General features: G+C 41.5%; 3 pseudogenes; all 3 read right to left on the reverse strand.

Moving 5' to 3' along the window:
• The window catches only part of LOC138843819 (serine/threonine-protein kinase Nek3-like), a 51,346-nt pseudogene extending 40,074 nt beyond the window's left edge, over positions 1-11,272 (reverse strand).
• LOC138843820 (cytoskeleton-associated protein 2-like) overlaps positions 11,214-25,818 on the reverse strand; it is a 38,749-nt pseudogene continuing 24,144 nt past the window's right edge.
• LOC138843729 (testis-expressed protein 10 pseudogene) lies at positions 18,008-19,546 on the reverse strand (annotated as a pseudogene).

Consider the following 25,818-nt stretch of genomic DNA (forward strand, 5'->3'; position numbering starts at 1 on the left):
AGAAGAGAAATAATTAAAATCAGAGAAGAAATCAACAGGATTGAATCCAAAAAAAATTACAAAAAATCAGCCAAGCAAGGAGCTGGTATTTTGAAAAAATAAACAAAATTGACACCCCATTGGCCCAACTAACTAAAACAAGAAAAGACCCAAATCAATAAAATCAGAGATGAAATAGGAAACATAACAACAGACACCACAGAAATAAAAAGAATCATCAGAAATTACTACAAGGACTTGTATGCCAGCATACAGGAAAATCTATCAGAAATGGATAGATTCCTGGACACATGCAATCTACCAAAATTGAACCAGGAAGACATAGAAAACCTAAATAGACCCATAACTGAAACAGAAATTGAAACAGTAATAAAGGCCCTCCCAACAAAGAAAAGCCCAGGACCAGATGGATTCACTGCGGAATTCTACCAGACATTTAAAGAAGAACTAATCCCATTTCTTCTCAAACTATTCAGAACAATCGAAAAAGAGGGAATCCTCCCAAATTCTTTCTATGAAGCCAGCATCACCTTAATCCCTAAGCCAGAGAAAGATGCAGCACTGAAAGAAAATTATAGACCAATATCCCTGGTGAACATAGACGCAAAAATCCTCAATAAAATTCTCGCCAATAGAATACAACAACACATCAGAAAAATCATCCACCCAGACCAAGTGGGATTTATCCCTGGTATGCAGGGATGGTTCAACATTCGCAAATCAATCAATGTGATTCACCACATTAACAGACTGCAGAAGAAAACCATATGATTATCTCAATTGATGCAGAGAAAGCATTTGATAAAATTCAACACCCTTTCATGATGAAAACTCTAAGCAAATTGGGTATAGAAGGAACATTCCTCACTATAATCAAAGCAATTTATGAAAAACCCACGGCCAGCATCCTATTGAATGGGGAAAAGTTGGAAGCATTTCCACTGAGATCTGGTACCAGACAGGGATGCCCACTCTCACCATTGCTATTTAACATAGTTCTGGAAGTTTTAGCCAGAGCCATCAGACAAGAAAAAGAAATTAAAGGAATACAAATTGAGAAGGAAGAAGTCAAACTATCCCTCTTTGCAGATGATATGATTCTTTACTTAGAGGATCCAAAGAACTCTACTAAGAGACTATTGCAACTCATAGAGGAGTTTGGCAAAGTGGCAGGATATAAAATCAATGCACAAAAATCAACAGCCTTTGTATACACAAGCAATGCCATGGCTGAGAAAGAACTGCTAAGATCAATCCTATTCACAATAGCTACAAAAACAATCAAATACCTTGGAATAAACTTAACCAAGGACGTTAAAGATCTCTACGATGAGAATTACAAAATCTTAAAGAAAGAAATAGAAGAGGATACCAAAAAATAGAAAAATCTTCCATGCTCATGGATTGGAAGAATCAACATCATCAAAATGTCCATTCTCCCAAAAGCAATTTATAAATTCAATGCAATTCCAATCAGGATACCAAAGACATTCTTCTCAGATCTAGAAAAAATGATCCTGAAATTCATATGGAGGCAAAAGAGACCTCGAATAGCTAAAGCAATCTTGTACAACAAAAACAAAACCGGAGGCATCACAATACCAGATTTCAGGACATACTACAGGGCAGTTGTAATCACAACAGCATATTACTGGTACAGAAACAGATGGATAGACCAATGGAACAGAATAGAAACACCAGAAATCAACCCAAACATCTACAGCCAACTTATATTTGATCAAAGATCTAAAACCAATTCCTGGAGCAAGGACAGTCTATTCAATAAATGGTGCTGGGAAAACTGGATTTCCACGTGCAGAAGCACGAAGCAAGACCCCTACCTTACACCTTACACAAAAATCCACTCAACATGGATTAAAGACCTAAATCTATGACCTGACACCATCAAGTTATTAGAGAACATTGGAGAAACCCTTCAAGATATTGGCACAGGCAAAGAGTTTCTGGAAAAGACCTGGGAGGCACAGACAGTCAAAGCCAAAATCAACTATTGGGATTGCATCAAATTGAGAAGTTTCTGTACTGCAAAAGAAACAGTCAGGAGAGTGAAGAGACAACCGACAGAATGGGAAAAAATATTTGCAAACTATGCAACAGATAAAGGGTTAATAACCAGAATCTACAAAGACATCAAGAAACTCCACAAACACAAAACCAACAACCCAATTAAGAGATGGGCCAAAGACCTCAATAGACATTTTTCAAAAGAGGAAATCCAAATGGCCAACAGGCACATGAAAAAAATGTTCAAGATCACTAGCAATCAGGGAAATGCAAATCAAAACCACAATGAGGTTTCACCTCACCCCGGTTAGAATGGCTCACATACAGAAATCTACCAACAAAAGATGCTGGCGAGGATGTGGGGAAAAAGGGACACTAACCCACTGTTGGTGGGAATGCAAACTGGTCAAGCCACTATGGAAGTCAGTCTGGAGATTCCTCAGAAACCTGAAGATAACCCTACTGTTCGACCCAGCCATCCCACTCCTTGGAATATACCCAAAGGAATTTAAATTGGCAAACAAAAAGCGGTCTGCACCCTAATGTTTATAGCAGCACAATTCACAATAGCCAAGACCTGGAACCAACCTAAATGCCCATCAACGGTAGACTGGATAAAGAAATAATGGGATATGTACTCTTTAGAATACTATACTGCAGTTAGAAACAACAAAATCCAGTCATTTGCAACAAAATGGAAGAATCTGGAACACATCATGCTGAGTGAAATAAGCCAGTCCCAAAGGGACAGATTTCATATGTTCTCCCTGATTGGTGACAAATGACTGAACACCAAAAAGGAAACCTGTCGAAGTGAAATGGACACTATGAGAAACGGTGACTTGATCAGCATAGCCCTGAATGTTAATGAACAACTTAATACATTATCCCTCTTAGTAGTTTTTTTGTTCTTCTTAATATGACTGGTTTAACTCTGTAATTAATACACAGTTATTCTTAAGTGTTGAAATTTAACTGAAACGTGATCCCTGTTAAACATCAGAGTGGGAATAAGAGAGGGAAGAGATGTACAATTTGGGGCATGCTCAAGCTGACTTGCCTCAAATGGTAGACTTAGAAGCATACTAGGGGACTCCAATTCAATCCCATCAAGGTGGCATGTACCAATGCCATCTCACTAGTCCAAGTGATCAATTTCAGTTCACAATTGATCATAATGAAAGGACTAAGAGTCAAAAGGAGCACATAAACAAGTCTAGTACCTGCTAATACTAACCGATAGAATAAATAAAGGGGAGAGTGATCCAACATGGGAAGTGAGATACACAGCAGACTCATAGAATGGCAGATGTCCTAAACAGCACTCACTCTGGCCTCAGAATCAGCCCTAAAGGCATTCGGATCTGGCTGAAAAGCCCATGAGAGTATTTCAGGCATGGAAAGCCAAGACACTCTGGAAAAAAAAAAAAAACCCAAACACCTGAATAAAGATCTCTGTGAGATCCCAGTGGAAAGAACATGTCTTCAAAGAAGGAGGTACCTTTCTCTGAAGGGAGGAGAGACCCTCCACTTTGACTATGACCTTGTCTAAACAAGATAAGAGTTGGAGAACTCAAAAGGCTTCCATAGCCTTGGAAACTCATGACTGGAACATAGGGAGATTACTGATGCCATAAACAGGAGTGTCAATTGGTAAAGTCAACAACAGGAGTCACTGTGCACTTACTCCTCATGTAGGATCTCTGTCCTTAGTGTGCTGTACATTGAGATTTAATGCTATAACGAGTACTCAAACAGTATATTTCACTTTGTGTTTCTATGGGGGTGGAAACTGTTGAAATCTTTACTTAATGCATACTAAACTGATCTTCTATAAAAAAAAGAAATTATCAATTCCCAAGTTGACTCTCACTGGGATTAAACATGACAATAGGTCTGATCTGATTTCATCATCATTTAAAAAATCATCTATTATTTTTCACTTTATGTTTCTGTGTGGGAGCAAACTGTTGAAATCTTTACTTAATGTATGCTAAACTGATCTTCTGTAGATAAAGAGAATCAAAAATGAATCTTGATGTGAATGGAAGGGGAGAGGGAGTGGGAAAGGGGGGGATTGTGGGTGGGAGGGACGTTATGGGGGGGAAGCCATTGTAATCCATAAGCTGTACTTTGGAAATTTATATTCATTAATAAAAGATAAAAAAAAGAACAACAGAAATGAAACAACAGACATTTCCTACTGGTATACATCACAAAAGTGGCTCTAGGCAAAGACAACAATAATGACAACATAGGAAAACTTTTTCATAATGAATTCATCCTAAGTAAGTGAACTGCCAGCTGGAATTTTCTACATTGCTTAGGACCTCACCAGAGATAACCACAACCTTCCAGTTATGTTTTGTGCACCATACTTACTGGATGCTTAAGGGTACAGAGTTCATACAGAATGCATCCTAAGGACCAGATGTCACTGGAAACGTAGAGGAAGCAACATATCAGTAAGTAGGTTATGAGTTATTACACAAAAACAGATGCATTTTTGAATTAAAAAATGAAAAATTATCCTACTTTTAGTAAGAATAGGCATAAGTAATTCCTAGGTATTTAAAGAAGACACATAGTAATTTTGGTTTAATACTTAGGTACTAAGAATAATGGTCACAATAAAACTCTTTGCTCCCCAACTTGCACCACTCCCAATCAGGGTGGTTCAGATACCATTTCAACAGCCTTAGGGAATTCAGCGGCAAAAGGAAGGAGTATCTGTGAACTGAGACTGTCAGAGCTGGAGGAAGGACTTAGAGGATGTCCAGTACAGCTTCCACCAGACCGCCACGTGCATGGCAGCCGGCCTAAGAGGGCAGCTCCTGGTAGACGGCTCTCTGCCATACACGCCATAGTCCGTTGCCCTGCTGGAGGGCCTAAGGTAGCACCTCCTGCCTCACAGCAGCCAAATGTGTCCTCTGGCAACATTCTCCAGGCCTAGAGTCAGCTCATGCTCCAAGAGAAGGAGAACAAGACCACTCGTTCTTCCACAAAACAGCTCTTCAAACTCACCAGAGTCCTATGGGTGGTCCTGTGCCCGACTGCCTCATGCCAAGCATCTCAGTTCTCCTCCAGCAGCCTCACTGCCCAGTTGTCATCATCCAGGCTTTTTCTCAATGACACTCTTGTTATTATTATTTTTAAGATGTATTTATTCATTTGAAAGGCAGAGTTACAGAGAGAGAGAGAGAGAGACAGAGACAGACAGAGATCTTCCACCCGCTGGTTCACTCCCCAAATGCCTGTAGCAGCCAGGGCTGGGACAGGCTGAAGCCAGGAGCCAGGAACTTCCTCCTGGTTTCCCATGTGGATAGCAGGGGCTCAAGAAATTAGGCTGTCAGCAGCTGTCTTCCCCAGCACAGGAAGCTGGATCGGAAGTAAAGCACTCAGGATTCAGAAATGGGATGCTGACGTCATCAGCTGCAGCTCAACCTACTGCACCACAACGCCACTGGGACATTCCTTTTATTTTATGTTTTATTTTAACTAATTGTTTCCCTCGATTTTACTTTTTTAAAATTTCAAGCCTACAGGAGTTACAAATGCCCACATGCTCTCAGTCAGGCTCCCCAATGGTTAACATCTGCCACACTTGCATGCTATCTCCCTCTATGTATCTCTGAACCCCTGGAGAAAAGGCTGCAGATATCAAACACTCACCCCAAACACTCCAGCATGTACCTCCCAAGAGCAAGGACACACTCTCCCTCATAAACACAGCACCATTATCACCCGCAAGCAGAGAACTCAATTATATAGTCTAGTATTTAGTCCAAACTCCAGTCTCCCAATAAATCCCTTGAGGGGTGTTTTGCTCCCAAAGTAGTCAATTCTACTTTGAAACGAACCTATTTAGTATAGATTGTGTACCCTTTTCAGAAAGCCACTTGTTAGAAAGTAATAAGAGCTTTCAGGTGCTTCTGTCTCTAGGAGTCCATGCCAAAAATACAATATAAGACAATGACATTTTTATGCACAAACAATAAGTTAATCGCAGCATGTTTACAATTCAAAAAACTGGAAACACAAGCGCAAGGACAGAGGAGAAGTTAAGTCAACTTTAGGAAGAGCCATAAAGTAAAATATTTGAAGCCTTGATAAATATTTAGGAATTTTGAATGTGTGGGGAAATTAATGTAAGGTAAAGTGAAAAAAAATCAGGATATCAAGTTGTGTAGAGAATATACCAATTAGTACTATGGAGAGAAAGGGGAAAACCCCACCAAAAGATTCTTAGTAGTAGTTGTGGAAAGCAGGTGGTTTCCATTTCCTTCTATGTCCAATCCTTTCTGCCTACTCATACCCACAACAGGCACATAGAACTTGTAATCAGAAAAAATACGGTTCTACTTTTTAAATATTTATTTATTTGAAAGGCAGAATAAGAGAGAGAGAGAGAGATCTTCCATGCACTGGTTCACGCCCCAAATGCCCACAACTGTGGGCTAGGCTGAAGCTCGGAGCCTGGAGCCAGGAACTCCACATGGGTCTCACAGATGGGCAGCAGGGACTCAAGTACTGGGGCCATCATCTACTGCTTTCCCACATTGCATTAGCTGAATTGGAAGCAGAGTAGCCAAGACTTGAACCAGGCACTCTGATATTGTATGCAAGCAGTAGCCTCACCCACTGTGCCACAACACCCACCACAGTCTTAAATCATAAGGCCCTCAGATGAACTTTCAGCAATCAACTAACTTACCAACCAGGTGATTATTACCTAGTCCTGTAAATGTTAACTCAATGACATGATGTAGGGGTCCCCAAATGTTGCTGCATATTGGAATCTCTTGACAAATTGGTCATCTTGAAAAATTGCTGATGCTTGATTTCCATCCTCTGATATTCTAATTTAATTGACATGGATGCAACCAGGACTTTGGGATTTTTTAAAGTGGGAGTAGGACTGGCATTGTGGTGCAGCGTTAAGCTGCTGCTTGCAAAACCAGCATCCCACACTGGAGGGCCAGTTTGAGTACTGGTTGTTCCACATCTGATCCCACTTCCAGATGATGCAGGTACACAGCCCCAGTATTTGCACCCCTGCCATACATATGAGAGACCAGGATGGAGCTCCTGGCTCCTGTTTTTGTGTCTGGTTGGTTGGTTGGTTGGTTTTAAGATTTATTTACTTATTTATTTGAAAGGCTGAGTTACAGAGAGGCAGAGGCAGAGAGAGAGAGGGCTTTCATCACTGGTTCACTCCCCCAACAGCCACAACAGCCAGAGCTGGGCCAGTCTGAAGCCAGGAGCCAGGAGCTTCCTCTGGGTCTCTCACCTGGGTGCAGGGGCCAAGGACCTGGGCCATCTTCTACAGCTTTCCTAGATCATAGCAGAGAGCTGGATCGGAAGAGGAGCAGCCCCATATGGGATTCTGGCACAGCAGGCAGTGGCTTTTACCGGCTACACCAATGTTCCGGTCCCCTGGCTCCTGATTTTAGCCTGGCTCAGACCAGGCTGTTTCAGCCATTCAGAGAGTGAACCAGCAGAGGGAAGATCTATATTTCACTATCTCTCTGCCTCTCAAACAATAAAAATAAATACATTAAAAAATTTTTAAAGTGGGGGCAGCAGACTGGCACTATGGCATAGAAAGTTAAGCCTCTGCCTGCGGTGCCAGCATCCCATATGGTCACCAGTCTGAGTCCTGGCTGCTCCACTTCCAATCCAGCTTTCTGGGAGTGCATCTGGGAAAGCAGTGGAAGATGGCCTAGGCACATGGAGCCCTGCACCCACATGGAAGACTCAGAAGCTCCAGGCTCCTGGCTTCAGCCTGGCCCAGCCCTAGCCATTGTAGACACTTGGGGAGTGAACCAGTAGATAGAAGATCTCTCTCTCTCTGACTCTGCCTTTCAAATTAATAAATAAATCTTTTTAAAAGAATAATAAATAAATAAAGTTGGAGAAGCAAAGTATGGGAACCAGTAATATAATTCATACTATTTTTAGAAATAACTAACCTTTCTTCTGGCATTTATAATGAGCTCTTCTCAGCTCTGATTAAAACAGAAAACTATAACATTCGTCTAGAAGCCAGAGAATATGGATTCCACAGTGCTTTCAGACACATCTTTTAAAAACCAAGATGCTCTGTGTATCTGCTTTACAGTGGCGCTAACTCTAGTGTCCTGCACAGGTCACCAAATGGTCACCCTTGCACAAAATAAGTCCACTGCTTACCTTTTATTGTTGTAAGGCAAGTTCTCCCAAATTTCTGGAGGCACGTAATAACTTGTTCCCACATATGTACAAGCAAACGCCATGGGACTAAAACCAAAAACGGCAAAGAGTGACCACAGAGAATTCCTGAAAATGCAGCATGTTTTGATTACTGTCACAGCATGACAACAGCAGTACATACTCAGAGAGAAGATGGGCAGATCCAAAATCTCCCAATTTTACTTTTCCATTTTGGGTGAGAAAGACATTCTGTATGAAACAAGAACTCAGGTTACATCTTCCTTCATGCAGACACAAGGCCAAGGTCTCCAGAGGCTGACATCAGAGACCAAGGGTAGAAACGCTGGCGTGGAATGCAATATGCCCTCCTGCCAGCTACACAGCCCCCTACCTGGGAGCTCCAGGTGACGGCTTTGAAACTGAACAAGCTTTGGGTGAGTCAGCAGACCTGACTGAACAGGAACCTGTGTCAGGGTGACCCCACATGGCAGGACCGGGTGTCAGCTACTTCCTTTTCTTTTCTAAAAGATTTATTCATTTATTTGAAAGTCAGAATTACACAGAGAGGTAGACTGAGAGAGAGAGACAGAGAGAGAGAGAAAGAGAGAGAAAGGTCTTCCATCTGCTGGTTCACCCCCCAATTGGCCACAATGGCTGGAGCTGCGCTGATCTGAAGCCAGGAGCCAGGAGCCAGGAGCTTCTTCCAGGTTTCCCACGTGGGAACAGGGGCCCAACAACTTCAGCCATCTAATACTGCTTTCCCAGGCCATAGCAGAGAGCTGGATTGGAAGTGGAGCAGCCAAGACTTGAACTGGCGCCCATATGGGATGCTGGTACTGCAGGAGGCAGCTTTACCCACTATGCCACAGTGCTGGCCCCTCAACTACTTTCCATCTGAGAACATATGTTCTAGGAATGGGGCCCGAAAAGGCTGAGAACATATTAGCATACACTTCCAAAGTGACTCTAGTGGCTTCTTCTCATTTCACTAATTTGGTTAATATTAAGTCAAAGGGTACAAAGCTTCAGTTTGAAGGAACGAATAGTTCAGATCAGGTGTATGGCTTGCTAATGACAGTTCATAATAACATACAATATGCTTGAACACTGCTAAGCGAATACATCCAAAAGGTTCTCACCACAAAAAAGGATAAGTATGCAAGGTGATGGGTATGTTAATTAGTTTGATTTCATCATTTCACAAGGTATACATACATTAAAAAAAGAAATACCTCATAACTATATACAATTTTATATCTTAATGCATGGTATCTTTATACATTTTTATCTTAATAAAGCTGGGAAGTTTTTTTAACTAAATAAAAGTAAATAAATAAACATTAGGCTGAAAAATATTTTTCAACTAAACAGAAATGTCCCAAAAGGAAATAAGGTAACAGAAAACAAAAGACTGAATGATACAGCTTTGGGTTTTCTTTAAGCTCCAAAAATATAGTCCACTCACCTTGGATTTGATATCTCTGTGTAGCACCCGTTTCTTGTGAATGGATTTACTCCAAAGCCCATTTGTGTGAACGAATTAGGTATCTGTAAGGAAAAAGATGCAAAATCCACAAACACGTAGTAACGGGTAAACGCTAACCCCAAATTCCAAAGAACCATTTCTAGGATGCAGCTGCCCAGGGTTTTATACAACGTGAGCACAAAACTCCTGCACTCATCTTAGTTCAATTAAAATTCAGTGTTGTCTGAAGAAATTCAGAAAAGCTGTGATCCCCATGCCTATTTCATGTATGATTCAAATGGCAATTTGGTTTATTTTTTTAAAGCATTAGTGGTTGTATTATTCACTGATTTACTTTCATTTGAAAGGCAGAGAGATAGAGATAGTCGGAAAGAGGAGAGAGATCTTTCATCTCCTGGTTCACTCCCAAATACCCACAACTGGGGCTGAGCCAGGCTGAAGTGAGGAGCCTGGAACTTCATCCAGGTCTCCCATGTGTGAAGCAGAGACCCAAGTACTTGAGCCATCAGCTGCTGACTGGAGCTTCCTGTCAATGCACACCTTGGGAGATCGTGGTGATGGCTCAAGTAATTGGGTTTCTGCTACCCATGTGGAAGACCTGGACTGTGCACCTGGCCCCCAGTTTTGGTCCAGCTCAGTCCTGGCCATTGTGAGCATTTGAGATGTGAACCAGAAGATGAAACGTTGTGTCAGTCTCTGCCTCTGAAATAATAAAAATTTCTCTGCCTCTCAAATAATAAATGAAAATTAAAATTTCAGTACAATAAAATTAAGACTGAAATATCTACAATAAAGTACAATGAGTAACACAATTTTCAAAATCTTGTAAACTTGAAAATTTTATTCTTTTATATTTTATAACCATCATATTGATTTTACTTTCTAAAATATTTTGGGCAGCCGCATCCTTAGGATACCATTCAGTAACATTAGCATAGAAATCAGTTGTTGGGGTGTCTCTAGGAAAGATGGTTGAGCCACTGCCTGCAGTTCCAGCATCCCAAATGCATACCTGTTCAAATCCCAGCTGCTCCACTTCTGATTCAGTTCCCTGTTAATGCTCCTGGGAAAGCAATGGAAGATGGACTATATGCTGGGGCCTCTGCACCCATGTGGGAGACTGGGGTGATGCTCCTGACTCCTGGGTCCTGGGCCCTGGGTCCTGGCTGCAGCCTGGGTCAGCCCTGGATTTTGCAGCCATCTGGGATGTGAACCAGCAGATGAAAGATTCTCTCTGTAACTCTGCCTTTCAAATAAATAGCTCTTAGAAAAATCAGTAAGTCAGTCTCTTACCGTATCTTCAGGAAATAACTTTCCCTTTTGCTGTTTAATCTTTTGCATTAGATACCCTCCATCACAATATTCCATCACAATATATAGATGTCCTCCAGCTAAAATAGATATAAGTGTCTTTAGGAAAGTTGCAGTGCCATAAAGAAATTCAGAAATGCACAGATGTATGGGAGTTCATACTCACCTTCAAATGATTCTTTGAAGGCAACAATATTGGGGTGTTTCATTTTGGCTAACAGAACAGCCTCCTTCCTAAACTTCTGTGTTTCAGAAAGACTAGAAAAAGATTTTAAACCATAAATTTATATTGCATTTTATTTTTAAAGACTTATTTATTGAAAAGTGGCATAGCAGAGAGGTATCTTCCATCCATTGGTTCACTTCCAGAATGGACACAACTCTGGCTGGGCTAGGCTGAAGCCATGGGCAGTAGGAACTCAACTACTTGAGCCTTCATCCACAGCTTCTCAGGCACACTAGTAGAGAGCTGGACTGAAAGCAGAGCAGCTGGGACTTGATCTGGCAATACGTTATGGGATGTCAGCATCCCAAGTGGCAGCTTAACCTGCTGTGCCATAATACCCACCCCTAATACTGTACTTAAAATAGCATCACATCCAGCTCCCAGATAATGCACCTGGGAAAGCATCAGAAGATGGCCCGAGTATTTGGGCCCCTGCACCCATGCAGGAGACTTGGAAGAAGCTCTGGGCTCCTGGCTTTGGCCTGGCTCTAGCCCAGTCCCAGCTGTTGCAGCCATTTGTGGAGTGAACCAGCAGATGGAAGATTCTTCTCTCTCTCTCTCTCTCTCTCTCTTCTCTATCTTTCAAATAAATAAAACAATAAATCTTTAAAAGCACAATAATTTAAAACATTTAATTATATTATTTAACATTAGTTTAAGTATACTAATATGTAATCATATGAATATTAGTGTTTTAATCTTATATTTTAGAAAGCATTATAATAATATTTATATAGGTTGAATATATTTCAATGTTAGATGCAGTACTGTAACATTGCACTCAAACCCAATTTAAGTTTTTCAAACTTGCTCAAAAAACAACTATGGCTATATTTTGCATACTGGAGCTGACCATTTTATTATACTATTATGTTCTTTTTCCTTTTCTTACATGTACAGAGTGGAAATAGTTTTTTCTTCTCCTGTAAACTAGTTTTAATATCCACCTAAGTGTCACCGACTTGGAGGGCCAGTATTCCATCAAGAACAGGGCATCCTAAAAGAGAAATCAATGATTTCATGTTTTGACCACTTGTAACATTTTACTGGTCCGTGGCCAAGATAAAAAAAGTAATAATACATTACTGCATCAAAGATGGACAAAGATGATACGCAAAATAAGTATCCAAAGCCGTTTGTCTATAACTTACTGAGGATTAAATCTAGAATACATGGCCTTCCAATCCAGAAATTGCCACTGATTATGTACTAGCACAGGGTTCCTGCAGCAGCAGCAACAGCATCAACTGGGGACTTGTCAAAAATGCAGGTTCATAGGCGCCCCCAGACCTACTCAATCAGAACTTCACGGGGAGGCACAGCAATCTGTATTTTAACAAGTCCTCCAGACGATTAAGTGTCACTGAACACAGTCAAGAATTCAGTGGTGCGGGGTGGGCATTTGGCACACCAGTTAAGATGCCATCTGGGATGCCTGCATCCCATATCAAAGTGCCTGGGTTCAAGTTCCTGCTCTATTTCTGATCTAGCTTCCTTCTAATGCACCTGGGAAGCCAGTGGAAGATGGCCCAAGTGCTTAGGTCCTTCCCACCCATGCTGTAGACCCAGATGGTGTTACTGGCTCCTGGCTTCGGCTTAGCTCAACTCTGGCTGTTGCAAGCATTTGGGGAATGAACCAGCAAATGGAAGATCTCTCATTATGTCTGCTTCTCTCTTTCTCTCTGTTAGTCTGCCTTTTCGACAAATAAAGAAATCCTTCAAAAAACCAAAATATTGTTAAACAGGCTCCATAGCATGTATTGTATAGTACATGGTAATGAAGTCTAGAGGGAAATGAAACCTGTACATGGATCTGGATCGAGATGGTCAGTTCCCTGATTCTAAGAGTGAGTAGCCTACATCTTTGCTCTTCATATTTTTATGTCCCATTCTCATTAATACTGCACCTGAACTGCATTTGGCAAAGATCTGCTACACTGTTAGGTATACACGATTGGAAATTAACTGCTGATTACACACTGGGATAAAATAAACAATAATCACTATCTGAACATGGGCTAATTTTTTTCCCTTTCCTAATTGCAGTGTCCTAAGAGCCACATAAACTATATCAAGCTCTTATAAAGCCAATGAATAAACAGATTACATCGTTTGCATGGAGGAGAAATTCCTCATTAAGCATCAAGAACTTATTGTCTTATACAGACTGCAAGTGCATGCTCACTATGACTTATTTTCTTTAGCAGTGACCTTGGGGAGCCTTATTTCCTTCATTGCAAACAGCTGATTACTGCTTTCCTGCTGCACGAGCCAAAGGAGCCCTCACCAATCACCCTCTGGACTGTGTAGTCACCCATGCTGGGTTCCTGCACAGCTGGGCTCCACCCATGCAGTCCCCAAGGGCTCTTCAAATCTACCTTCAAAAACAGAAACATCTGAGAAGTACATTCACTTTCAAAAGGCATAATTCATCCTGTTGAGGCTAAAAATGATATCCCCCAAATGTGGTGTTTTTTGGCATGCTGAGAAGTTTGATCAAAAGAAAATTAAAAAGTCTTAAAAGCAGGCTCAGAGTCAATGTCCCTCTAACCTTGTCTTCCCCCTTCAAGAGCAAGGAGATGCCACCTGCAAAGTGCCTTTATCTGCCTAAAGTTTGGACAAGCTAAAGAATATACAAATGACCTCTGTCTCTTCCCCTATACTTCCCTTAAGTAGGCTCACATCCCAAGAAAAGACTGAATTCTGCCAATACACCTGGATAATTTTTTTTTTTTTTTGGCAAGCCATTGTCTGTGTTTCAGTCCCAGATGCATCGCTAACGCATTGTCTCTGCTGCAGGCAAAACAGATTTTGTCCCATGCTAATTATGCCCTCCAAGCCCACAGAGTTCCTCTAAAAATCATTCACAATTTCCCTTATACTCCCCTTTTCTCCCTCACCTACAGAAAAAGGGGTAAAGATGTGTCAGGACCATGTTGGGTTTGTGGGTAATCACACACCTGTGATCCCAACCCTGCCCCAGGCACATTAATAAATGTGTATAACTTCTTTCCTCTTTAATCTATTGTCACTTCATTTGGGCAAAGCTCTAGAAGACAGGGGAAATTTCTCTTCACCCCTACAAGCTAAAGTAGCTCTAATCATCACAATATGGCACAGCTTATTCCTTTGAAAGGGATCAGTTTGCCACAAGCATTCCACTTTGGCACAAGAATTGCTTGGAGCTGAAAGCAATTTGTTCTTTATCCTTTTCACTTTCATTTAAATACAAACATCCCCCTAGGTAATGGCAATAACCTTTGTAAATGTGTTTTTCCCTCCAGTACCAGGAATACATTTGTTACCAACAGGGAAGGCATCAATTTAAGTTTGCATTATAAACCTTTATCTTCTGTTATCTAAATAATCTTTATCCTCTGTTGTTTCTTTATCCTCTGTTGTTTCTTCCACATATTTACCCTCTTGCTCTTCACTTTAGAAGCCTCTGTCCTTGATCTAGCTACTGTTCCCTAATTTATCACAGAGTTAGTTAAAATGTAAGTATCTTGGTTTAACATTTCACAATTTGGAGATGTAGTAGACTTTTTCTCCCATCTATCTCTTTTTGTCAGTTTAATTTTCAGGGCCTCAAGCACTGAATCTAAGAAGACACAGAAAAAAGTTTCCCTCCCTACATTATTCACTCAACAGGCAGACACCGAGCCCCAACTCTGAGTCAGAAGTTGGAATCCTGAACAAATCTCTCTTGGTCTCTGGCATCAGGGATGTCCCATGCAGAGGTGGCCATAAACCTCAACAAATGTGGAGGGCAAGTCTTCCAAGAAGAGCATGCCGGTTTATAGCAGAAATATCCAAAGCAGTGGGCAAACGTATACTTAAACTAGAGCCTGAAGGATAAGTGGAAGTTGGCCAAAGAGGAGGGAAAGCGCGATCAAGGCGGAGGGAATGGCACATTGCAGAGCAAAAGGGATTACGTTCAAAGAATTCAAGAAGACTGTAAGGGGCTACAGTGACAGGGCCTTATCTGAAGTCCATTACAAGGCACAGTTAGATGGCTGGATTTTGTCCTCAGGGTAATTAATAGGCTGTCCCTGCAGTGTTTTTTTTTTTTTTTTTTTTTACAGGCAGAGTGGACAGTGAGAGAGAGAGAGACAGAGAGAAAGGTCTTCCTTTGCCGTTGGTTCACCCTCCAATGGCCGCCGCGACCATCCTCCACTGCACTCCCTGGCCACGGCAGAGAGCTGGCCTGGAAGAGGGGCAACTGGGACAGAATCCGGCACCCCAACCGGGACTAGAACCCTGTGTGCCAGCACCGCCATGCGGAGGATTAGCCTCGTGAGTTGCGGCGCCGGCCCTGCAGGGTTTTAACCAGGAGGGCAATACAGTCCTCACACAAATGTATTAGAAAAATCACCCACACAGACGGCAGAGTGAGCAGAGCAGAGGGTGGAGGCACGGAGGGGCCAGATCAGAGGCTCCATGAGTAGACAAAGCAGGAAAATGATGGTGCAATGAAGTAGGTGGTGCCAGTGGGGAAGAAGAAACTGGGAAGGAAGAAGTGGCAACAATTGACACATTTTTGCTACAGATTTCTGGAGGACAGGAAGGGAGGAGGAGGCACCATGGACTTCCAGATTTCTGGCATAAACTGGATGAATGGTGATGATATTCCTAGAGAGAAAAAAGCATAATCAATGGTGGTGTGTCTAGCTTTTTCTTTGATTTTTCTGGTGGTAGGAGCATGGCAGAGGTGGGGCAGAATATGGGAGAAAGGAAAAATCCATTCCATTTTCGACAGGCTGAGCTAGAGGAGCCTGCAACTGGAATGAGTTGTGAAACACACTGACTTCAGACTGCCCAATACATATGAGAGTGTGTGCAAAATGTAAAATGAGATGTAAGATTCCCAGAGCCTTGCCTGGTACACAGGTCTTTAATAAATGGCAGCTATGTTCATTATTAAGACCTTAGAAAGAGCATGCATTTTTTTTATTATTTAAAAAAAACACGCTTTATTTTTCCAAAAGCTCATGCTGGTTTTTTTTTTAATCTCATAAAGAGAATGACCAATAAAGCAAAAATCACAACCCAAAACCTACAATATTGTGAGGTATAAAACTTCAAGTTTATATTTGTTAAGTCACAACATTATCAGGAAAATCTAGAAATCATTTCTACATCGAATCAGATGCATTGTCATTGCTCTGAAACAATGCTAATCATATCGAAGGAAAACGTCTACCTGTACAATGCACCCTGTATCGAGTTCGAGTGAGCAGCCCATATAGCTAAGTTTAATGGATACAGTACTCAGTGCTAGCACTTAACCAGTTCTGTGACATTGGGCAAGTGTGGAAAGCCAAATAATACTCTCCCCTCTATCCCACCACCTTCCCAAACTTCTCCCTTCAACTGCCTGCAACCTGTGCATTGGTTCTTCTGTATGGCAAAAGGGAATTAGATTGCAGATGGAAGTAAGGTTGGTAATTGTCTGACTTTTAAATAGGGAGCTGGGGCCAGCACTTTGTGCATCTGCTAAGTGGCCATGTAGGACTCCTGCCTCCCACATTTCCAATTCCAGCTCACTGCTAGTGTAGACGCTGGGAGGCAGCAGATGATGGCCCAAGTACTTGGGTCTTTGCCACCATGGGAAACCTGGATTCCAACAGTTCTGGGCATTTGAGGAGAGAACCAGCAGATGCAAGACCTACCTCCTATAAGTAAATAAAATAAAAAAAACATAGGGGGTTGATCTTGGGTTAGCCAAGAGCCAAGAGGGCCCAATGTAATCCCGAGTGTCCTTTCAAGTGGAAGAGGGAGGCAAGAGAGGAGGCCAGAGTCACAGAGGGATTTGAAGATGGAGGAAGGGGCCAGGAACCAGGGAATGCAGGTGGCCTCAAGAAGCTGGAAAAGGGACCCACATTGCCCCCTAGAGCTCCCAGGAGAAAGTAGCTCTTTTGATGCTGTCATTTTAACCCCATGAGAGCTCTTACAGATTCGCCCTCCACAACTGTAAGCACTTGACTTGTGATAAGGTATTACAGCTGCTATAGGAAGCTGGCACAGCAAGTAACCAAGCTGTGTGAAAATGTAGTATTTACTTCAAAGGCTGATCCAGAACCTGTCTGGTATACTCTGATATATCAATTACTCTGTAGTTGAGTGATAGCCCTAAGGACCCTGGAGTATACTGTTGCAAATGGCTAACATTTGCAACACCTGCAGAGTGCTCTTTGTATTCAACTTTGAGACTGTTTTCAATGCAAAACAAACAGCAAAAAGTACTGCACTTGCCTGTATGCAGAACACTGCTACAGCGGACACTGCTATGGACTAACGCTCCTCAGGAGTGAGCTGCCTGCACAGACCTAGCCATTCTCTATTAGTGACAGCATCAGCGGAGAAGGTGATAAGAGGGCCTGATTGTTCTCTTTCCCACTTAGTGCTGATGGTCACGAGAGAGACTCCTTCCCTTGTTCCACTGTGTACTAGTCTGCTCCAGCTGCTGAAGCAGCTTCCCACAGACTGGGTGGGAGGAACAGAAATGCATTGTGTGGTGGGTCCAGAGGCTTGAAGTTCAGGATCAAGGTGTTGGTAGTCTTGGATCCCTCTAAGGACTTGGAAGGAAAGGTCTCTTCCAGGCCTCTCTGCTTCCCTTTAGATGGCTGTCTTCTCACTGGGTCTCTTCACATCTTCCTTCTGTGGGTGCTCTCTCTGGGTCTAAATTCCTCTTTTTTATTTTTTGTTCTTTAAAAGTTCAGCTTTAATGACAAACATCTATTACATCAGCCTCTCCACAAAATAAGTTAGATGTGAGTACCCAATTTCCCACAGGAGGTACCACAGCTCCTCTTCAGTACCCTGCATTCAAGGCGCTGGGCCTGTGGGTATTGCCCTGTGATGTACACATGGAAGCAATAACGTAAGTCGCTGACGTACATGGCTCCTGCACACTGCTACTCTTCAAGGCTGGGATATTCTTGATGATCTGCTGCACCAAGATAGCATTGGTCAACACGTGGGTCTGAGGGGAGCATGCTGAAGCGGCAGGCGAAGCAGCTGGCCCACCACAGGCAGCTCCTCAGGCCCAACCCTGTTCACCCACAGGCTCTGCATCAACCTGTGGACTCGAGGAGAAGAGCCAAGGCAGAGACGCGGGCCCCCAGAGCTTGTCCCTCTTCCTTAGATGCTCTGCTTCCCCTTTCTCTAGAGAAGACTGTAGCAACAAGAAGCCAGAAATGGCAGTAGAGTCTCACCAACTACACAAGTATGCTCCAGGAGCCTACAGATAACACCAGAAACACAGTCGGCCACGCTGTCAGGAATTACAGTCAAACCAACCTAGTGCCTAGCTTACTGGCACTTTGCAGGATGTCAAAGCTCTGACCTGGGACAGGGATAACCAATAAGCTGTGACAAACTGCCTCTGTCACATGCCAGTGGTATAAAAGTTGACCCAAATCCATAAGGTAGAGCAGCACAGGGGAAAGCTGCGTCTGGGTGACATGAGGAACTCCTCCAGGCTCTGAAGCCAACAACTCCTCTTTCGAAAATCCTGCTAGTGTGGAAAAGAAAAAGCTGACGTATCCACATCACTGATCAACCAGTCATTAACTTCCATCCAGAAAATGATGATCTCATGTGCAGTATCCCGATAAGCATAGCAACCAAGCTTGAACTGAGTCTTCCCATAATACAGCAACGACTTAACTGAGAAAGCAGATCAGCAGGCAGACTGGGTGGAAAATGTACAAGCTGAACCAAATGTTGCTGAGGCTCTGCAGGGAGAACCACCACAGTGCCTTCCTGTGGATCATAGATTCGGAGAGCAGTAGCTTGTAAACTTTTTAGTAATTCTTTATTTGCTCCTGCTGCAGTAGTATGAATGATATCTCTAAGCTATGCAGAAAGCTCAGGGTTTCAGGAGCCAAGATGAGCAAGCTGCAATGGTAAACCAGCCAGCCAACATGAAAACACTTTACTACGGTATCTGAATCTTGTAAGACCGTATCTCTTCCTTTTGATAGATTTTACTGAAAAACTTCAGCAATGAAGTTTGAACTGGAAGGATAAGGCCCCTCTGCTGATAAAAGGTATACACTGCCTTAATCAGAGTCTCAGTAGCCTCTCTGCTGTGTTGTATCTACACTAACCTCCATGACACTCCAAGCAATCTGTTCAGTTGCTTACTATTCTGCCTAGAGTCATCTTCAAGGGTCTGTCACAAATCTTCTGATCATTTCTATCCAACTGGAAGCTTTCTGCAAAGTTGAGGCATTTGCCAAGGAGACCATGATATCAGACAGTGCTAAATTCAGTAAGAGAGGCCGGTGCTGTGGCTCACTAGGCTAATCCTCTGCCTGCAGTGCCAGCACCCTGGGTTCTAGTCCTGGTCAGGGTGCCGGATTCTGTCCTGGTTGCTCCTCTTCCAGTCCAACTCTGCTGTGGCCTGGGAAGGCATTGTAGGATGGCCCAGGTGCTTGAGCCCTGCACCCACATGGGAGACCAGGAGGAAGCACCTGGCTCCTGGCTTCGGATTGGCGCAGCATGCAGGCCGTAGCAGCCATTTGGGCGTTGAACCAATGGAAGACCTTTCTCTCTCTCTCTCTCTCTCTCTCTCTCTCTCTCTCACTGTCTAACTCTGTCAAAAAACAAAAAAATTCAGTAAGAGTTGATCTATGTTATTGGAGAAAATTGTGCAATGCTTGATGTTTTTCTTTCCTTCTGTTCTTGGTTATTTTAATGCATACAGAAAATGACTCATAAAATGGTGTTTGAAATAAATAAGGCAATTCTTTAAATCCATGATTCCAATTTATGGATTTCATCATTTTCTTTAGACAGTTTCCACAAAAGGGAAATAATATTAAGGACTTGCTGCATAACTTGTAGAGACACTCATTCTATACCATTTCAAACAGAAGCATCTGGCTGTAGAGGCACAGCTTCAACCCAGCATTCAATTAGTCATCTTCAGTAGATGATAGGCCTTCATCCATAACACCTAATCCTCAAACAGGATACAATAGCCTGAACTGTGAACTGACATTTGGCTGTGAACCCCTGTTTTCATAAACCTGGATGTGTTACTGGTCATTGGCGTGTTCCTTCCAATTGATAAAAATGGGGTTTCTAGTGGCATAGGGATTTTCTTTTTGTTCCTGAAGTCCTTCATTTTCTTTCAACCTCCTGGATCCATCTGCCAAGGTGAAAGGAAAAAATGAAGAAATTTGTTCAGCTCCTATTTTAGGGGACAGGGATTGAAGTTGAATTGCTGCTGTATAATTTTTAAGTGAGTTAATGTATGCAAAATGTTTAGCATAGGGCTAGATACATATTAACTCATTTAATCCTCAAAACAACCCTAAATATCTTTTTTTAACTTTTATTTAATGAATATAAATTTCCAAAGTACAGCTTATGGATTACAATGGCTTCCCCCCCATAATGTCCCTCCCACCCGCAATCCTCCCCTTTCCCACTCCCTCTCCCCTTCCATTCACATCAAGATTCATTTTTGATGCTCTTTATATACAGAAGATCAGTTTAGCATACATTAAGTAAAGATTTCAACAGTTTGCTCCCACACAGAAGCATAAAGTGAAAAATAATAGATGATTTTTTAAATGATGATGAAATCAGATCAGACCTAGAGTCAAGTTGGGAATTGATAATTTCTTTTTTTTTACAGAAGATCAGTTTAGTATACATTAAGTAAAGATTTCAACAGTTTGCACCCCCATAGAAACACAAAGTGAAATATACTGTTTGAGTACTCGTTATAGCATTAAATCTCAATGTACAGCACATTAAGGACAGAGATCCTACATGAGGAGTAAGTGCACAGTGACTCCTGTTGTTGACTTTACAAATTGACACTCCTGTTTATGGCCTCAGTAATCTCCCTATGCTCCAGTCATGAGTTTCCAAGGCTATGGAAGCCTTTTGAGTTCACCGACTCTTATCTTGTTTAGACAAGGTCATAGTCAAAGTGGAGGTTCTCTCCTCCCTTCAGAGAAAGGTACTTCCTTCTTTGAAGACCTGTTCTTTCCACTGGGATCTCCTCACAGAGATCTTTCATTTAGGTCTTTTTTTTTTTTGCCAGAGTGTCTTGGCTTTCCATGCCTGAAATACTCTCATGGGCTTTTCAGCCAGATCCGAATGCCTTTAGGGCTGATTCTGAGGCCAGAGTGCTGTTTAGGACATCTGCGATTCTATGAGTCTGCTGAGTATCTCGCTTTCCATGTTGGATCACTCTCCCCTTTATTTATTCTATTGGTTAGTATTAGCAGGTACTAGACTTGTTTATATGATCCCTTTGACTCTTAGTCCTTTCATTATGATCAATTGTGAACTGAAATTGATCACTTGGACTAGTGAGATGGCATTGGTACATGCCACCTTGATGGGATTGAATTGGAGTCCCCTGGTATGCTTCTAACTCTACCATTTGGGGCAAGTCAGCCTGAGCATGTCCCAAATTGTACATCTCTTCCCTCTCTTATTCCCACTCTGATGTTTAACAGGGATCACATTTCAGTTAAATTTCAACACTTAAGAATAACTGTGTGATAATTACAGAATTAAACCAGTCATATTAAGTAGAGTAGACAAAAAAACTACTAAGAGGGATAATGTATTAAGTTGTTCATTAACAGTCAGGGCTATGCTGATCAAGTCACCGTTTCTCATAGTGTCCATTTCACTTCAACAGGTTTCCTTTTTGGTGTCCAGTAAGTTGTCACCGATCAGGGAGAACATATGGTATTTGTCCCTTTGGGACTGGCTTATTTCACTCAGCATGATGTGTTCTAGATTCCTCCATTTTGTTGCAAATGACTGGATTTCGTTGTTTCTTACTGCGGTATAGTATTCTAAAGAGTACATATCCCATTATTTCTTTATCCAGTCTACCTTTGATGGGCATTTAGGTTGGTTCCAGGTCTTGGCTATTGTGAATTGTGCTGCTATAAACATTAGGGTGCAGACCGCTTTTTGTTTGCAAATTTAAATTCCTTTGGGTAAATTCCAAGGAGTGGGATGGCTGGGTCGAACGGTAGGGTTATCTTCAGGTTTCTGAGGAATCTCCAGACTGACTTCCATAGTGGCTTGACCAGTTTGCATTCCCACCAACAGTGGGTTAGTGTCCCTTTTTCCCCACATCCTCTCCAGCATCTGTTGTTGGTAGATTTCTGAATGTGAGCCATTCTAACCAGGGTGAGGTGAAACCTCATTGTGGTTTTGATTTGCATTTCCCTGATTGCTAATGATCTTGAACATTTTTTCATGTGCCTGTTGGCCATTTGGATTTCCTCTTTTGAAAAATGTCTATTGAGGTCCTTGGCCCATCTCTTAAGTGGGTTGTTGGTTTTGTTTTTGTGGAGTTTCTTGATCTCTTTGTAGATTCTGGTTATTAACCCTTTATCTGTTGCATAGTTTGCAAATATTTTTTCCCATTCTGTCGGTTGTCTCTTCACTCTCCTGACTGTTTCTTTTGCAGTACAGAAACTTCTCAATTTGATGCAATCCAAATAGTTGATTTTGGCTTTGACTGCCTGTGCCTCCCGGGTCTTTTCCAGAAACTCTTTGCCTATGCCAATATCTTGAAGGGTTTCTCTAATGTTCTCTAATAACTTGATGGTGTCAGGTCATAGATTTAGGTCTTTAATCCATGTTGAGTGGATTTTTGTGTAAGGTGTAAGGTAGGGGTCTTGCTTCATGCTTCTGCACATGGAAATCCAGTTTTCCCAGCACCATTTATTGAATAGACTGTCCTTGCTCCAGGAATTGGTTTTAGATCCTTGATCAAATATAAGTTGGCTGTAGAGGTTTAGGTTGATTTCTGGTGTTTCAATTCTGTTCCATTGGTCTATCCATCTGTTTCTGTACCAGTAATATGCTGTTGTGATTACAACTGCCCTGTAGTATGTCCTGAAATCTGGTATTGTGATGCCTCCAGCATTGTTTTTGTTGTAGAAGATTGCTTTAGCTATTCGAGGTCTCTTTTGCCTCCATATGAATTTCAGCATCATTTTTTCTAGATCTGAGAAGAATGTCTTTGGTATCCTGATTGGAATTGCATTGAATCTATAAATTGCTTTTGGGAGAATGGACATTTTGATGATGCTGATTCTTCCAATCCATGAGCATGGAAGATTTTTCCATTTTTTAGTATCCTCTTCTATTTCTTTCTTTAAGGTTTTGTAATTTTCATCGTAGAGATCTTTAACGTCCTTGGTTAAGTTTATTCCAAGGTATTTGATTGTTTTTGTAGCTATTGTGAATGGGATTGATCTTAGCAGTTCTTTCTCAGCCATGGCATTGCTTGTGTATACAAAGGCTGTTGATTTTTGTGCATTGATTTTATATCCTGCCACTTTGCCAAACTCCTCTATGAGTTGCAATAGTCTCTTAGTAGAGTTCTTTGGATCCTCTAAGTAAAGAATCATATCGTCTGCAAAGAGGGATAGTTTGACTTCTTCCTTCTCAATTTGTATTCCTTTAATTTCTTTTTCTTGTCTGATGGCTCTGGCTAAAACTTCCAGAACTATGTTAAATAGCAGTGGTGAGAGTGGGCATCCCTGTCTGGTGCCAGATCTCAGTGGAAATGCTTCCAACTTTTCCCCATTCAATAGGATGCTGGCTGTGGGCTTTTCATAAATTGCTTTGATTATAGTGAGGAATGTGCCTTCTATACCCAATTTGCTTAGAGTTTTCATCATGAAAGGGTGTTGAATCTTATCGAATGCTTTCTCTGCATCTATTGAGATAATCATATGGTTTTCTTCTGCAGTCTGTTAATGTGGTGAATCACATTGATTGATTTGCGAATGTTGAACCATCCCTGCATACCAGGGATAAATCCCACTTGGTCTGGGTGGATGATTTTTCTGATGTGTTGTTGTATTCTATTGGCGAGAATTTTATTGAGGATTTTTGCGTCTATGTTCACCAGGGATATTGGTCTATAATTTTCTTTCAGTGCTGCATCTTTCTCTGGCTTAGGGATTAAGGTGATGCTGGCTTCATAGAAAGAATTTGGGAGGATTCCCTCTTTTTCGATTGTTCTGAATAGTTTGAAAAGAAATGGGATTAGTTCTTCTTTAAATGTCTGGTAGAATTCCGCAGTGAATCCATCTGGTCCTGGGCTTTTCTTTGTTGGGAGGGCCTTTATTACTGTTTCAATTTCTGTTTCAGTTATGGGTCTATTTAGGTTTTCTATGTCTTCCTGGTTCAATTTTGGTAGATTGCATGTGTCCAGGAATCTATCCATTTCTGATAGATTTTCCTGTTTGCTGGCATACAAGTCCTTGTAGTAATTTCTGATGATCCTTTTTATTTCTGTGGTGTCTGTTGTTACATTTCCTTTTTCAACTCTGATTTTATTGATTTGGGTCTTTTCTCTTCTTGTTTTAGTTAGTTGGGCCAATGGGGTGTCAATTTTGTTTATTTTTTCAAAACACCAGCTCCTTGCTTGGCTGATTTTTTGTAATTTTTTTTGGATTCAATCCTGTTGATTTCTTCTCTGATTTTAATTATTTCTCTTCTACTAGATTTGGGTTTGGTTTGCTGCAGTTTTTCTAGGTCCTTGAGCTGCATTTAAAGCTCATTTATTTGGTACCTTTCCAATTTCTTGATATAGGCACCTATTGCTATAAACTTGCCTCTCAGTACTGCTTTTGCTGTATCGCGTAAGTTTTGATATGTTGTGTTGTTATCCTCACTTACTTCCAGCAAGTTTTTGATTTCTCTTTTGATTTCTTGAATGACCCAGTGTTCATTCAGGAGCATGTTGTTCAGTCTCCATGTGTTTGCATACTTTCTAGGGTTTCCTGAGTTGCTAATTTCCAACTTCATTCCTTTATGGTCTGAGAAGCTGCATGGTATGATTCTAATTCTTTTAAATTTGCTGAGACTTGCTTTATGGCCTAGTATGTGATCAATCCTAGAGAAGGTTCCATGCACTGCTGAGAAGAATGTGAAGTCTTTAGATGTAGGATTGAAAGTTATGTAGATATCTGTTAGATCCATTTGGGCAATAGTGTCGATTAAATCTGCTGTTTCCTTGTTGATCTTCTGTCTGGATGATCTGTCTATTTCTGAGAGTGGAGTATTGAAGTCCCCCAGTACTATTGTATTGGAATCTAAGTCTCCCTTTAAGTCCCTTAACATATCTTTTAAATAGACCGGTGCCCTGTAATTAGGTGCATATACATTTATAATAGTTACATCTTCCTGTTGAATTGAACCCTTAATCATTATATAGTGTCCCTCTTTGTCTCTCTTAACAGTTTTTGTATTAAAGTTTATTTTGTCTGATATTAATATGGCTACACCTGCTTTTTTTTGGTTTTTGTTGGCATGGAATATCTTTTTCCAACCTTTCACTTTCAGTCTGCTTGCATCTTTGTTAGAGAGATGTGTTTCTTGTAGGCAACAAATAGTTGGGTTGTGTTCCTTGAGCCAATCAGCCAATCGGTGTCTTTCAACTGAAGAGTTAAGACCATTAATGTTTAATGTGACTATTGATACATAGTGATTTTGCCCTGCCATTTTCTGGGGATATTTTCTAGTATATGCTTTGAGCTTCCCATGCTCTTTTTTTTTATTTTTTTGA

Source organism: Oryctolagus cuniculus, chromosome 9 (genome assembly GCF_964237555.1).
Source record: "Oryctolagus cuniculus chromosome 9, mOryCun1.1, whole genome shotgun sequence".
NCBI lineage: Eukaryota > Metazoa > Chordata > Mammalia > Lagomorpha > Leporidae > Oryctolagus > Oryctolagus cuniculus.